Source organism: Trachemys scripta, chromosome 5 (genome assembly GCF_013100865.1).
Source record: "Trachemys scripta elegans isolate TJP31775 chromosome 5, CAS_Tse_1.0, whole genome shotgun sequence".
Lineage (NCBI taxonomy): Eukaryota > Metazoa > Chordata > Testudines > Emydidae > Trachemys > Trachemys scripta.
In genome coordinates, this window is record NC_048302.1 from 40,965,232 (window position 1) to 40,981,402 (window position 16,171).

Below are 16,171 nucleotides of genomic sequence, written 5' to 3' on the forward strand. Positions count from 1 at the left end.
AGACAGGGGGAAACATAGCCTATGCATGCTATGCCAGCTCTACCTCCAGTTGGTGGATAAGCCACATCAAGTGGCTCCACATCTAGGAACATTAGGCTGCTTTCCAGCCCCTTTGCTTTGCCAGTGATCACAGCTCAAGATCTGTTCCTCTAAGTATACTGCACTGGATTCACATTCACAGAGAAGGCAATCCATAAACACTCTGAATGATCAGATTAAATTAATGGAGATATCCCATCTCCTAGAACTGGAAGGGACCTTGAAAGGTCATCGTGTCCAGCCCCCTGCCTTCACTAGCAGAACCAAGTACTGATTTTGCCCCAGATCCCTAAGTGGCCCTCTCAAGGATTGAACTCACAACGCTGGGTTTAGCAGGCTAATGCTCAAACCACTGAGCTATCTCTTCCCCCTTAGAGATCATAAGAAGTTCCAATTCATCCCCCACTGAGATAAATGGTAAGACACCCAACGACTTCATTGGAAGTTGGTCTGAACATCAAAAGAAGTTGTAAACAATACCATTAGAAGTTTTTGAAAGCTAAATGGCAGGTGTATTTTATTAATTTGCTGCCTTTTATTTACACTGTGTCCCCCTTCAGTTTACCCTCTTCCAAAATATAAAAGCGAAGGATCCAAATGAATAGCTTTTGTGAAGAAAAATTTCTAGGTGAAGATTTGGTCTTGGAATTTTGTATTTATACTGGGGATAAGTACCTGGTTTGTATAGGACACTGATAATTAAAGTAATTCCCTTACTTTTTATGGATTCCTGTTTTAATCCCATAATTTTTGCCATGATTCTAATTTACTATCACTGGGTTGAGAGGTGTGAACAAAAGGTTGTTAACGTGATGTTGCTTTTGTATGTTATTCCTTTGGGTTCTGTTGAAAACTTGATATAGTTTATTAATAATAAGACTATTTACTTAGGCTGGAAACCTCTGCCCACAGGCTTAATTTATTCCTATCCCTTGGCCAAGCCATTTTAAAATGTTACTGTGTAATGAAGAATCTAAATTAGACGTTTATTCAATCTAACCTACATAAATGATCACTTTGAATTACTCAGTATTAATATTATTGACCAACAATATATCACTGTCTATAATATTTATAAAATCCCCCAAATGGGAGCTTTGTGGCTATATTAGAAATATATAACACATATGGGAAATAGAAAAGTATTTGTGTGGGGCTTTTAATAATGATAGACTGGAGAAAAGAAATACAATCAAGGCATTATGGACCTGATCGAAAGCTCACGGAAGCAAATAGGAGTTTTTCCACTGATTCAATGTGCTACAGATCAGATCACATTTCAAGGAATATGCATCCAAATTTGTTCCCCACTGATGTAAAATAGCAAAACTCCCATTAATTGTAATGGAAACAAGATTTGGCTCTAAGGTTGTATCTAGCCATTAAAGAACCAACACAAAACAAAAACAATTACCCTGAGTTTTTTCACCTTTTTTTTTTTTTTGGACTTTCATCTTGGGCTCTTTTTGGACACCGTGCTTTTGATACGATAAAAAAAATTACTAATATTAATTGATTAATCTCTCTGAGAGGTAAGTAAATAGTAATACAGTATATCCATTTTACACATGGGAAAATGGAGGGCCATACAGATAATTGTCCAAATTCACGCTTGGTATAATTCCATTGAAATAGGTGGGGTCAAGACTGAAATGGTCCTAAGCATCTTACTCCCATGGTCAAGGCCAGTGGAAGCAGCAATAATAGAATCTAATAACCCTGATTCCTAGTCTCAGACTCTAACAATATCCCCAAAGGCTGTCTCAGCTGTTGTAAGCAGACTAAAGGATAGCCAGACACCGAACCTATTTAGTGATCACATTCTTATAGGCTGTCTCTAGAAGGCATACCAACCTAAATTACCCTTGAATTGAGTCTATTTAAAATCATGTACATTTTTTATTAGATATATTTTTAGAAAGCTTAATGTGAGTAGCACAGGAATTCATCGCAGACAAGAATTTAGCCTAGGTTTATGTTAGCATATAATTTGTAAAAGTTGTAATAAACATGCCTTGCTGAGATTGGCAAAATTTATAGGAAGGAAAACACCATGGCTAATTTTGAGCTACTTGCTTATATGCACAAAAGGGATAGTGCTTGGCATAGATTCAAACCTCAGGTTTGTTATGTGATCTTGAAAACTGCATGGAATTGAGGAATAGTTATATAACTAAGACCAGAATTTCCAAAGTAACCTTTTCTTTATAAACTATATTTTGATTAAAGATTTTGGCTTCCAATATAAATATTAACCAGCAGCCTAATGATGGGATCATGAAATACAGTTACAGTCTTTCATTCAGATATGAAGAAACATATAATGCTTAAATCAAGAATCTGGGCCTGAGTTGGCATTCATTGTATATTCCAAACTCCTACTGAAGTAGATGGAACTTTAGCGTGTGCAAAAGTGCAAAATTAGGCTCTAAATATAAACATATAGTGAACAAATATATAAACAGGGTAAACAGATGAGAAAAATAACAGCATGAACCATGATGGTCAGTATTAAATTACCCGGCCCATTTTTATAGTTCCCCAGAATAATAGGACGGTCATTATTTTCCAGTGTTTTTCAAATCATGGTAAGAGATATTTTTAATTTATGTGACTAACAGAGAGGAAACTAGGCTTGTGATCTTTGTCCAGCTGCATTTGGAAATCACTCTTGCATGTAAGTGATGAAAGGAAATCAGTCAGGAACATAATCACCAAGTTTGTCCTTAGAAACATGGTTAGTTTTTTCAAGGTCGTTCTTTCCCACAGACTCACCTGCTTCTCTGAACTGTTCTGTGCTTCCTAATACCACCTTGCAATTCAGAAACAGGAAAATAAAGCACTCATTAGTAGCTTCAGAAAAATTATTTGTAAGTAAACTTTAGGGCCCATTATGTCATTGGAGCTGTGCAATGTTCTATATTATTTATTTGTATTGCAGTAGCACCAAAATGTCCCAGGCATGGCTGAGCACTCCAATTTTGTTAGGGGATATATAAACACAGAAGAAAAAGATAATCCATGCCCCCAAAGATCTTACAATCTAAATAATCAGACTATCTGATTCTTCTTCCTCCTACCACAACTTAAAATTCAACAGCATATTATCTAATTCAACAGGACTCTTTTTTTAAAAAGGTAATTTTGGAGACAGTTGAATGATTTGAAAAATATATTGAGTTAACTGAAATATTTAATTGTAATAAATAAATATAGACCTGCTAATAGCCAATAAGAGATCTTGCCTTCCTATATGTTTGCAAATTGCCAAATAAATCTATGCTGCTGTGTAAATAATGCTGAACAATAAAACACCACAGTGCTTACTCAACAAAAGCAAATGACCAAAGCTGCAATGGTATAAGGGAGAGGAAGTCAACATGGCTGCTAATGGTTCACAGAAAAGAAAAAAATGCAATTAGATCAGGCAAATATTTGTAAAAGGATTTATGATAATGCAAATAAAGCGAATGGATTCATATGGAGGGGACTTACCATTTCACAAACATTTGGGTAAATTAGATTTTATTCATACCAATGTTCAAAGAAAGCTCATATTGTGCAACTAAGTTTGTTCATTTGCGAGTACACATGATTTGGTTTGGAAATACAGATTCCTGGGAGAACAGCTCCCAGGTCTCCTGAAGTACACTCCAGTGCCCTTCCTAATAGGCCATTCTGGGTCCTGTAGGAAACATATTTGTAAAAATCTCAGTTTGGAAACAAAATAAAGGACTTGATTTGTTCACGGTGAATAGTTTGATCAGCTCTAACTGTAACGCTTCTAGAACTAAATTTTCTTCATGACCAGTATTTTCCAGACAAGTGTAGGACATGTTGCTTTATTTAAGAAAAAAACTTCTGGGACTGATGGTTTGGATCCAAAGTTGTTAAAAATGATCTACTTATGTCATTGCACAACATTTAACTGGCAGATGAATTTATCCTTGGTCTCAAAAGAGCTCTTGGAAACAAGTACTAATCAACCAGCGTGCAAGTCTAGCGATATACAGAATATGGAAAATTACCCATCATGGTAACCTCTCATATAATTAACATAGCTTAGTAATGTGGGGGTAGTGCACAGAGATCTTTGGATTAAAGGAACTATTGAAGTACAGATGATCATAAAAACATTATCCTTACCCAAGAGGTTACAACATTTATTCTTGTGTTTCATCCTCAGCAATTAGCAAATTGGAGTTACACCTGACACTTGAGTTCACAAATGAAAGTCATGGTCAGACTGTAAACTCTTTAAGGTAGGAAGTACGTTTTTCTCATTTTCTTATCAGTCATAGTACAGTTGGGCCCAAATACCATTTGGGACATCTAGGTGGTACCCTAATACCAATAAAAATAACTAAACAACCATCACTATGTGTCTCATCTGGGAGGTCTAAACATAACTGCCTGAATTTGACTCAACTTGACTATCAAGGCTTGAGGCTTCCAGAAAATTTGCTATTCTTTAATAAATACTTGTCAGAAGTACTGACATTTGTAGCTACCCCACAAGGAGTGATTTTGTTGTGAAAATATAAAAAGGTCTGAGAGGGGAAGCTGAATATAACTCAGTTATATATTTGGAAAAAAAAAAGAAACCAAATCATGTTTACTCTAGGTGTTGCAACCCAGTTTATGGATCCTCAGTTCTGCTTTATGTAAAACCATATAACCCAGGGATTCTCATTAAAATTCCTAATTTTTTTAAATCGTTTGTGGAAAGCATTTCTGGTTTTCTATTGAAAGGACAGCCAGGGTGAAAGAATGTCACAGACATTGCCAGTCATCTCCTGCCTCAGTGTTCAGGGTACGCTTTGTACCCACAACTGGTCTTGCTGATTTCCTTCCTACAACTGATCGGATATTAAAAATGCTGGCTCTAATAAAAATTTCTGCTTCATGTTTAAAAGTGGATAACTTTATAAACTCAGGGAAACTGAAGCTGCCAAGATTCACTTGCTGTATTTCCTACAGCACTGACTGCAGTTATGCACCTTTGCTTTCTGGGAAATCGGGTGCCTGGTAAACCTGTTCACAACCTCTCCCTCCACACATCTACCCTCCAGCTTAGAGGCAACAAGCATGATGCAGGCTTTGTTTACTTCTCAAGCCACAAAATAGTTTTGCTTCTTATTTTATTGTGGGTCTTTATTTTTTAATTGCTTTCACAACTGGATGGTACAGCTTTTAAGTGGTATTGAAAGTATGTGTCCAAACATGTTTCCCAAATGAACAGTCTATTTTCTTTTTGATTTATATTTCTGTTTAGTAAACTTCTGCCATTTTGAATATTTTTTCTCTATAATCATTATAAGAAAAGACAAAATAACCAAAACAAACCACACCATCCCCAAACCCTACATAAAACAAATTTCTACAATGGTACAAGTATCTTCCCATTGGTGATACAAGCAGGTATACACATTTCAAACATCCTGCAACACTGTTGCTGATAATCTTTTCAGTAATGACAATGGTGGACAATGAGTGGCTCAGGGGATTATTGATGGAATACTGAGTCTGTTATTGAAATTTTCAGAGCAGACTAGAGAATTAGCCATGCAACCCCTCTTAATTTTAACCAGTGCCAATCAAATGCAGGCCAGCAGTGTTTGAAAGTTGTTACCAATTGATGGCTATGTGCCAGGTTCTGGGAAATGTGTTTAGTGGGCTCAGTTCAAATATTCATTGATGACAGGTCTGCATCACAAAAAATTCCACCAAAATTGGCACTAATTGATAACCTTGTTGGAAGGTTCAGCATAGTAGACCAAGAGTTGAATGGGCAAGGAGAATGAATTATTATCTCATCCCAGGGTTGAGGCAGCATGCGAGAAAGTTTACACTTCCACTGCCCAGGCTGTGACTAGAGGACTTCTGTCTTCAGGCCTGTCAAATCCATTGCATATAGAGTTCTCACTTTCCCATCACCTCTCTCTCACTAGGCAGAAGACAGCACAGAAGTAAAATACCATTTCCTGCTTCTTGTTGAATCTCCAAAGTTCACAAGTACTGTCCTTGCCACAGTTCTCCCAGGGGTTCCATGTCTCCTCTCTGCACACAGCTGCTTCCTTTTGGACCAAGAGTTTTTGGAAGCTTGTTTCACTTATCAAAACTAAACTGTGAAAACCTTAGAAAATAAAACACAAGTTCTACTGGAATCCAAAATCCCATCACAGATGGACAGATTTGATTATCCTATAAAATCAGTTTTGAATAACTATTGTTTTGGCCAGATTCTAAAATGTAACAAAGTTTGATTGTTCTTGGCTCATCCTAATTTGCTTACTTAAGGATATATTCCACCCTCAATGTGCACATTTAATTCCCATTACCATTAATAGGTCTTATATATACACATACATCTGAGGAAGACTTGACCATTTATTTGGAATGTTCCAAGGTCAACTAAAGCCTGGATGTCTTGCTTTCTCTGTGCTCTCAGGCCTACTAATTGAGAACAATGCTTATGCAAGACTTCCTTGGGGAACTTGGGGTCTGAGGTTTTATAGCCTGTAGGCTGAAATTAATATAGGAACCACAGATGTTTGGATAGGAGTTCTGGATCTCTTCATTTGAGCTATACTGAACTAAGTCTTACCAGACCCTCATAGCTCATAAGTCGAATCTGACATTTGCCTGGAAGACAGAGCTGGGAAAAAGTGACTAATTTGCAGTTCCCTGGGATTTGCAGACAAAAAGATATTTCCTTGTATATATGCAAGTTTGATTCAATATTTGCTACTTCCAGTGACTGACACAGGTTCTCACATTGAAGATGGTGAACTTCCCCCTTTTGGGCAAATGCAAGAGTGTCTATGACTCCAGAACAAAAGGAGCGTGCACTTTAACTGCCCTTTCGTTTTAGAAGTGGTAGGTCTCCAGCCCCCTCATGCCTTCTGTATAGGTATTGCACAGATCATTGTCATTCTAGTATGCTTTATCTTGGCTGAGTAATGCTAGGGAGATAAATAAGCATGGGATTTTATATCATCATCCTGAGTGGTTCTTCTTAAAGTGAGAGCCAAAGATGTTTTTCGCTTTTTTGCAAATCTGTTAAAGTGTGGAAAGGAAATTTTGCACAGCTCCACAGATAGGTTTGTTTATTTTTGTGAGCTTGAATGCATCCAGTGCACTCAAAATAAAGAGCAAAACTAAAGCAAAGTGAAAAATCTTTCCAACAAGCCAATGGGAAATGTAAGCTTTTCTAAGTGCTAGAGCCAAGTGAGTTGCTGAAACTAAAATACTGTGAAGGCGATCACTAGTTTAGTCTCTATGCCCATGCTTCTGGAAACACACAGGCATGCTTAACTTCAAGCATGTGAGCAACCTCACTGACTTCAATGAAATTATTCAAATGCTTATAGTTAAGTAATGTAAGGGCTTGTCTACACTATAAAGTTAAGTCAACTTAAGTTATGTCAGTGTACAGCCACTGCTGTAATTAAACCACTGTTGCATGTTCACACTACACTACTTGTGTCAGCAGAGTGTTTCCACAGTAGCAGCTCTTGCATTGACACAAAGCAGTGCACCATGGGTAGCTATCTCGCCACCTTCTACCGCAGGGTGTTTTGGGAAGGGTTTGCAATCCCTCCATGGGGGCAGGTTCAGTGTCCTATGATGCAGTTTTCTCAATCCCATCATTCCATGGGTATCCTAGTATGTTTCATGCAGCTTTTCAACTGCCCCGGTAACCTGGACACCAGCCATCTCTGTCAGAAAGCATGGATCCTGCACTGCTCTTTAGTATTGCAGGGAGTGTTTCAAACCCAACACACCTGATCCTGCTGCATTTCCTGAGCTGCGAGTCTGACGACAATGCCTTGATGTCTGCCTTAGAATGTCAGGGTTGGAAGGGACCACAGGAGGTCATCTAGTCCAACCCCCTGCTCAAAGCAGGACCAATCCCCAGACAGATTTTTGCCCCAGATCCCTAAATGGCCCCCTCAAGAATTGAACTCACAACCCTGGGTTTAGCAGGCCAAGGCTCAAACCACTGAGCTATTCCCCCCCTCCCCCCCCCCGATTGCTGTTGGCATTCACGGAGCAGCTGCACACAGTGGACCATCGGTTCTGGGCCTGAGAAACGAACATTGACTGGTGGGATTGCATCATTATGTGGGTATGGGATAGTGAGCAGTGGCTGCAAAACTTTTGGATGCTCAAGGCCATCATCCTGGATCTGTGTGTGGAATTCATCCCAGTCCTCTGGCGGGGGAAGAAATAAGGCAGCCCTCCCAAGAAACCTTTGGTCGAGGATTGGAGATTACCTCCAGGAAAGTTTCCCGGAAATCTCTATGGAGCAGGGCTGGCCTTACTATGAGGCGAACTGAGGCAGTTGCCTCAGGTGACAGACTGTGGGGGGGCGCCACTAGGACCCAGAGTGTAGAAAATTGTGTCTGCTGCTGGTGCATATGTATTCTGTCTGCTCTAGATGCACAGAGATGGTAGAGTGCTGTGCTGAAGGACACAAGAGACATAACAGGCAGGCAAGAGAAAAGGTGAGAGGGAATAACTGAAAGAAGCAGGAGCTGCAGGGAGAGAGAGGAGGAGGAGCCTCTTATGTACCTCTCTAGCACCCCCAGGAGCCTGGACTGATTAACACCAGCTTCACAGGGAGCTTCCTGTTTCCTGCTGCTTCCCTGAACCCACTTGAGGAGAACAGGCAGTCAACTGAAGTAGTAGGAGCCAGTTAGGCCCTTAAGATGCTGATATATTCCCTACCAGCCTGCTTATTTGTCCCCTTCAACTGAGTGTTGAGAGCCACTATAGCTGGCACAGAATAGCAGTCATGAGTGAAAGAAGAAAACGCCTCTCTGGGGCAGCATTCAGAAAAAGAAAGAAAGCAAAGGAAGCTTTTCTGTCTAAGCAGGAAGGAGCTCTCCTGAGATACACAGACACAAATGAGCCTTCCAGCCCCAGAGAGGATGTGAGTGGTGAGGAGATGCCTGATTTTCCAGTTAGTCAGAGTGCAGGTGACCTGGCAGCAACTGCAGCATCCATATCTCCATCTCAAATGGATGTAACCATGCACATTCCTGAAAAAAAGTGTAGATCAGAGAAGGGTGTGGTGGAGGTGCAAGAAACAGCAGCTGCTGAGTTTAGTTCCTTAAGTCTAGATGATCCAGGACTGTGGACCCACTTGAGCAGTAGTCTGAAGGACTTCCTTGTACTGCATGGGCCACAGCAAGTGAAAAACTTCATGTTCCCCAAAGACAATGAAAATAGAAGTTTCCATCCAACACATTACTGGCGTGAAATCCCCAATGGTGATAAAGTGGAGAGGCCATGACTTATGTACTCAAAAACCCAGAATGCTGCATACTGTTTTTGTTGCAAACTCTTCCAGTCTAATGTTCCAGCCACATTAGGTTCTACAGGAACAAAGGACTGGAAAAAGCTGGCTAGAAATCTGGCATGCCACGAGAAGGCAGCAAATCACCAGAGAGCATTCCATAGGTGGAAAGAGCTTGAGATGAGACTAAGGTTAAAGGCCACCATAGATGAGCAGCATCAAGAGAAGATTGCCTCAGAGTCTCTTTACTGGCAAAATGTTCTGAAAAGGCTTATTGCCATTGTGAGAATGCTTGCCACCCAAAAACTAGCACTGCGTAGCACTTCAGATCAGCTGTATGTGCCAAACAATGGAAACTTCCTTAAAATTGTGGAGCTGATGGCTGAGTTTTGATGCTGTACTCCAGCAGCATCTAAGAAGAGTCACCACCCAAGAAATGTACACACCCCACTACCTTGGAAAAGCCATTCAAAATGAGATCATACAGTTACTGGCAACAAAAGTCAAACAGAAGTTTGTGGCAGATCTGAAGTCAGCAAGATATTACTCTGTTATTCTGGACTGCACACCTGACATTGGCCATATGGAACAAATGACTTTAATGGTGCGTTTTATAACAACAACAGAACCTAGTGAAAATGTCCTTGCAATGGTGACTGTCAGAGAGCATTTTCTAGACTATATTGACATTGATGATACTACAGGAGCTGGTATGACAAATGTGCTTCTTAGAAAGCTGGAAGATATGGGAATTGCGATAGCTGACATGAGAGGTCAGGCTACGATAATGGTGCCAACATGTGAGGAAAGAACAGAGGAGTGCAGACACGGAGAATTAAACCCTCAAGCATTTTTGTCCCATGCAGTTCTCATTCATTGAACTTGGTGGCCAGTGATGCAGCATCAGCTTCTAGTGAGGCTGCTGAATTTTTTAAGGTAATTCAAAGCATCTATGTATTTTTCTCTGCATCAACTCATCAATGGCAAATTTTGAAGCAACATCTGGGAACATCCTCTCTGACACTGAAACCACTGAGTGCTACACGATGGGAAAGGAGAGTGTAGGCGATAAAGCCTATCAAACACCGAATTGAGACGATAGATGATGCCATAGTTGCCATTATGTAGGATAATGCTATGACAGAACTGTTCATGGAAGAACAGTGGCAGAGGGAAATGGAATCACCAGAAACATACATAACTTCAAATTTCTGTGTGGCTTAGTGTTGTGGCATGATATACTGTTTGAAATAAATGTTGTAAGGAAGAGACTCTAAGGTGTTGACCTTGATATATCTGGAGCAATGGAACAACTGGACAAAGCAAAGTCATACTTACAGTCTTACCTGTCAGGTGAGGGATTTCAAAACGTTCTGAAGAGTGCACAGAAGTTGGCAGGAAACTTCACACTGAAGCTATTTCCCCACCCATTCAAGAATACAAGAGTCACCGAAGAAGACGACATTTTGATTACAAGGCATGGGATAATCCCATAAGAAACCCCAAACAATTCAAAGTTGAATTCTTTAACCAGGTGCTAGATTGTGCAACAGTCAGTTGAAGAACGTTTCATGCAGCTCAAGGAACACAGCAGTATATTTGGGATGTTGTATGATATTCCAAAATTCCTCACTATACCTGAAGAAGACCTACACCAGCAATGCAGGGCACTAGAGACAGTGTTGACACATGATGATATACGCGATATTGATGCGAGTGATTTAGGTGATGAACTGAAAGCCCTTTCAAGATACATTTCAGCAGGATCAACTCCAAAGGCTGTTTTGAAATATATGTGCACAAATAAGATGACCACCCTCTTTCCCAATGCTTTTGTTGCTCTGTGCATGCTTCTTACACTTCCTGTAATAGTTGCCAGTGGAGAACGCAGCTTCTCCAAGCTGAAGTTAATAAAAACACATCTATGCTCCACAATAACACAGGAGAGGCTGGTCGGCCTTGCAACCATCTCAATAGAGCATGAGCTGGCCCAGACTGTGGGCCTTCAGGAAGCAGTTCAAATCTTTGCAGCCAAGAAGGCACGGAAAGCACCACTTTGATTATTCAAACAGATAAAAATGACAGTAATTACTATGCAGACAAGAAAAGTTACATTTGCTGTTCAGGCATTTGAAAGTTAAGTGTTACTTAAAATTTTTGAGCAAGGCATTTTAAGTTGTTAGTTATCCTTTATTGGGGTAGGTAGCAGAGCAGTACCATGAGAGGAGTAGAACAGGAAGAAGGCAGAATTGAGACCTTTCAAAGTTTTGGCCCAAGCGAGGGGGCATCATTTGAGTGCTCTGCCTCAGGTGCCAAAATGTTGTGGGCCGGCCCTGCTATGGAGGATTCACAGGAAAGCTCAGAGCATATAAATAAATCAACTATTCCGCAGGGTCCCCTCTGCCTAGCTCTACGGTGGAATGAGAAGCAGATATCAACTTTCCCTCTATTGGTTATTTCGCTACCTCTTCTAGACTGATAAAAAAAATAGTAAATGAGCAGATGTGTTCCTGCAATAGTGAAGAAATCTGAGTACTTGCCAGACCTTCCCTCCCCTGAATCAGGCTTGCCAGTGCTGGACTGCTGGGTGTAGCTAGGTTGCTCAGGAGTCAAAAGAGGTTCTGGCTCACCATGCCACCGGATCTCCCTGTACTCTGTCCCCCATCCTCCTCCTCCTCTGCCTTGTCCAACACATTGTCCTCAGGGTTCACTCTGATGGCCTATGACTCCTGGTTCCCCAAAGTATTCATGGGGGTCTTGGTGGTGGAGGTGGGTTTGTCACCGAGTGCAATTCCTTGTAGAAGCAACATGTGTGTGACTCCACACCAGAGTGACTATTTGCCTCCCTTGCCTTCTGGTATGCCTGCTGAAGCTCTTTGATTTTTATACAGCACTGCTGCATGTCCCTATTGTAACTCTTCTCCTCCAGGCCCCAAGTGATCTGGACGTAGATATCAAAATTCCTACAGCTGAATTGGAGCTGTGATTGCACAGTTGCTATGTTAGCTCTCCACGCTGAACAAACAGGAAAAGCAAGTTCAAAAATTCCCATGGCTTTAAAAGAGAAGAGGTGTGTACCTGGCCACCAGGCAGTGGAGTTCAAAACAGTGACCAGAATAGCCATGGTGGGGCACTGTGGGACACCTCTAGGAGGCCATTTAGGTCTATGTAAGCAATGCAGTGTCTACACTGACACTGAATCGCCCTATGTCAACCTAAATGCTACGCCTCTCATCCAGGTGGATTTATTAGATTGGTGTAGCGGGCGAGTTAAAGGGGCGGGAGAGAGACTGTAGCATAAACACCTCCATAGTTAGGTTGATGTATGTTGCCTTACATCAACCTAACTCTATAATGTAGACTAGGATTTTGTCTTTGCAGATTTGTGGTTTAAATTACCCACCATTTGGCTAATAGGTGACTTGTGTAAAATTAACTGGTGATTTAATACATTCTCAGTGGACAATGGTTTACATCAGAATATTCAGCATTACAAATAGTATCAACTCTTAATCTCAGCAGAGACTGTTCAGGGGAGAATGGTTTTCCTTAAAATGATGATGGATTTTCTAATGTGCTGTGGTTAAATTCTAAATCCTGTGACATTGTTTTAAAGACTAATAAAGACTACTGATACCTAACATTATTTATACTAATTATAATTAAACCATCAACGATTGAATATAAACAAATTGATTGATAGTCAAAACAAAACTTGAGTTGTTTTATATCCCTTTTCTATCTGATCTTTCATTCACATCAATGCTAATGAGACCTACACATGTACATCATCATGTATCCAATGGAAAAATAGAACCCTTTACCTCTGAATATAATAAATAGCACTGAACGCTAACAATTTTTTAAAATTTAAAATCATTTAAAATCTGAAAGTCAAATTCTACTGAGAATATAGGCAGGTTAACTTTGAAAGTGTAATAAGGCTGGCCAAGAAAGAATTTGAGAAACAACTTGCTACAGATGCAAAACACTAACAGTAAGAATTTTTTAAAGTATAGCAGAAGCAGGAATCCTGAAAATCATGCAGTGGGGCTGCTAGGCAACACAGGTGTTAAAGGAGCACTGAAGAAAGACAAGGCCATTGTAAAGAAGCTAAATGAATTCTTTGCATTAGTCTTCACTGCAGAGGATGTGGGGGAGATACCCACATCAGAACGATCCTTTTTGGGTGACAGATCTGAAGTACTGTCCCACATTGATGTATCAATAGAAGTGGATTTGGAACAAACTGATAAATTAAACATTTATAAGTTATCAGGAATGATGGCATTCACCCAAGAGTTCTGAAGGTACTCCAATATGAAACTGCAGACCTACTAACTGTGGAATATCTCTTAAATCAACCTCCGTACCAGATGACTGGAAGGTAGTTAATGTAATGTAATGTTGATCCTGGCAATTGCAGGCAGATGAGCCTAACTTCAGTACCAGGCAAATTGGTAGACACTATAGTAAAGAACAGAATTATCAGACACATAGATAAACATGATTTGTTGGGAAGATTCAACATCACCTTTGTAAAGGGAGGTCATGCCTCACCAATTAATTAGAATTTTTTGAGGATGTCAAAAAGCAGTGGATAATGGTGATCCACTCAATATAGTGTACTCAGATTTTTTAGAAAGCCTTTGACAAGGTCCCCTATAGAGTTCAGGTTTGTCCTAACTCTACTCACCTAAGCAGTGCCATCTTGAAGTGAATCACATTCAGGCCTGACTAAGGGATGCAATGATATCTGGAACCCTTAAGGATGACCATAAGAATGTTTATTATTTGGTGTTTGAGTGATCTCCCTTTTTTTCTCTCTCTTTCTCTCCCCTGCTATTTGTGTAATATACCTCTAGGCACGTCCAATAACTCTGCTGGAGTCATGCAATTCCTTCTGCCCGGATTTTGGAAAAAACCCTCTCCTGCACAGAGAGCAAAATAAAGACCCGTCACAGCCACTGACTAGTTACAGTAATGCAGCATTTAGTCTTTTTTATATTTATTCAATAGCAATTTATATGAAGGATTGCTTTGCTTGCTGTTGAAAACTGTGCTTTTATCCTGTCCAAGGGGTTGTTTATTTAAGATATATTTTGGACATTTTGAAATGTAATAACCAAAATACATAGAAGAAGCTTTTTTTTATTTCAAAAGGGTGTGGAGAAAGAAAGGGCAGTGGGGAGTAGAGAGAAGGTTCTTTATAGCCACATGACTAGTGAATTTTTATATTTACTATATGGAAAGAAAGCTAAGTAGCTGAATAGCTGCTGGTTGGCTAGATGCCGGCACTATTTTTATTGGCAGGCAATTCTGAGTGGCTGAAAGCTGGTCATTAACACCCTGACACAAAGTTCTGACAGGGCAATTATAAGATTAACACCCCCACATTATATTAACGGTGTCAAAACCTCACTCTTACCTGACACTGAAAAATAACAGCATGAAGAATAACATTACAGACACACAGTGATTTTTAAAATTAAAATACTACAAGTTATGAACCTTTTTAGTAATGGCTTAAATACCTAGATTAGCTGCTGAAGTCCAGTAAATGACTGAACACATTTTAAAGTGCTGTTTTATATAGTTAGAAAAATGACTACAAAAATGAAGTCATGAGGCCCATGCTTATTTTCTCCCAGTGATTTCCAGAATTAATTTGCCTGAGTTTATAAATTTTGCAACTGCTGTCACTGGAAACTTGACCTGACATCTCAGAAGTTCAAGCTTGCCCCCTAGATCTTCACTGGCAATAGATATTCTAAAGTCAGAACATATCTGAGAATGTTGTTAATGCTGCATGAGACAGCACAATCTAACTCTTTGGCGCTGCAGCACAGATGGTAGTGAAACTGTTTTCGTTAATAAAGTAAACAGATACAAATCTAAGGCCTTGTCTACACTTAAAAGTTTTGCTGCTTCAACTATGCCAGCATAATTAAATTGGCAAACCTCCTTAGTGTGGGAACAGTTAGACCAGTGTCAAAGGGTTTATATCAGTATAACTTATTCCAGTTTGGTGAAGCAAAATAAGATATACTGGGATAAAGTGTTTTATACTAGAATAACTGCATCTACACTAGCATAACTATGTCAATTAAAAAAAATAACACCCCTTTCTGACATAGTTATGTTTAAGTGTAAACCAGGATTAAGATTCACAGGAACCAGTTAGGTTGAACAGAGCTGTACAAAGCATTCAACCCATTTTATTTAACTTTAGGCCAAAGCTGAGACTTGTTCAGAATATCAGGAAATCTGAGTTAGGCGTTTGGGATTACAGTTTTGAGTAAACATCATACAGATTTTCCAAAAAAGCTGCAAAACCATCACAGTCATAATGGAATTAAAGCCACACAGTTAAGATGGCTTTATGTGACCAGTGATGGATTTGTTACACTAGCTAAAGCTAAAAAAAGCTGTCATTTATGAATTTTGGAAAAACTCATCACAAGGGGTCAGTAGCCAATCCACACTAAGGGTTGGTTGCTGTTCGGTTTTGGTATACTGAAATACCACACAAAAAAGCTCACAAACAGCTTGAGAGCTTGCACTAAATGAACAATACACCTGTTTGAAATGGGGTCCTCATTATGGTGGCTGGGGAGATAACCCCAAGGGCTGGTCTACACTTAGTCCGGACTTCGGACTAAGGTACGCAAATTCAGCTACGTTAATAACGTAGCTGAATTCGAAGTACCTTACTCCGGACTTACCGCGGTCCAGACACGGCCGGAAGTCTCCCCCCGTCGACGCCGCATACTCCTCTCGGCGAGCTGGAGTACCGGCGTCGATTGTGAGCACTTCCGGGATCGATCC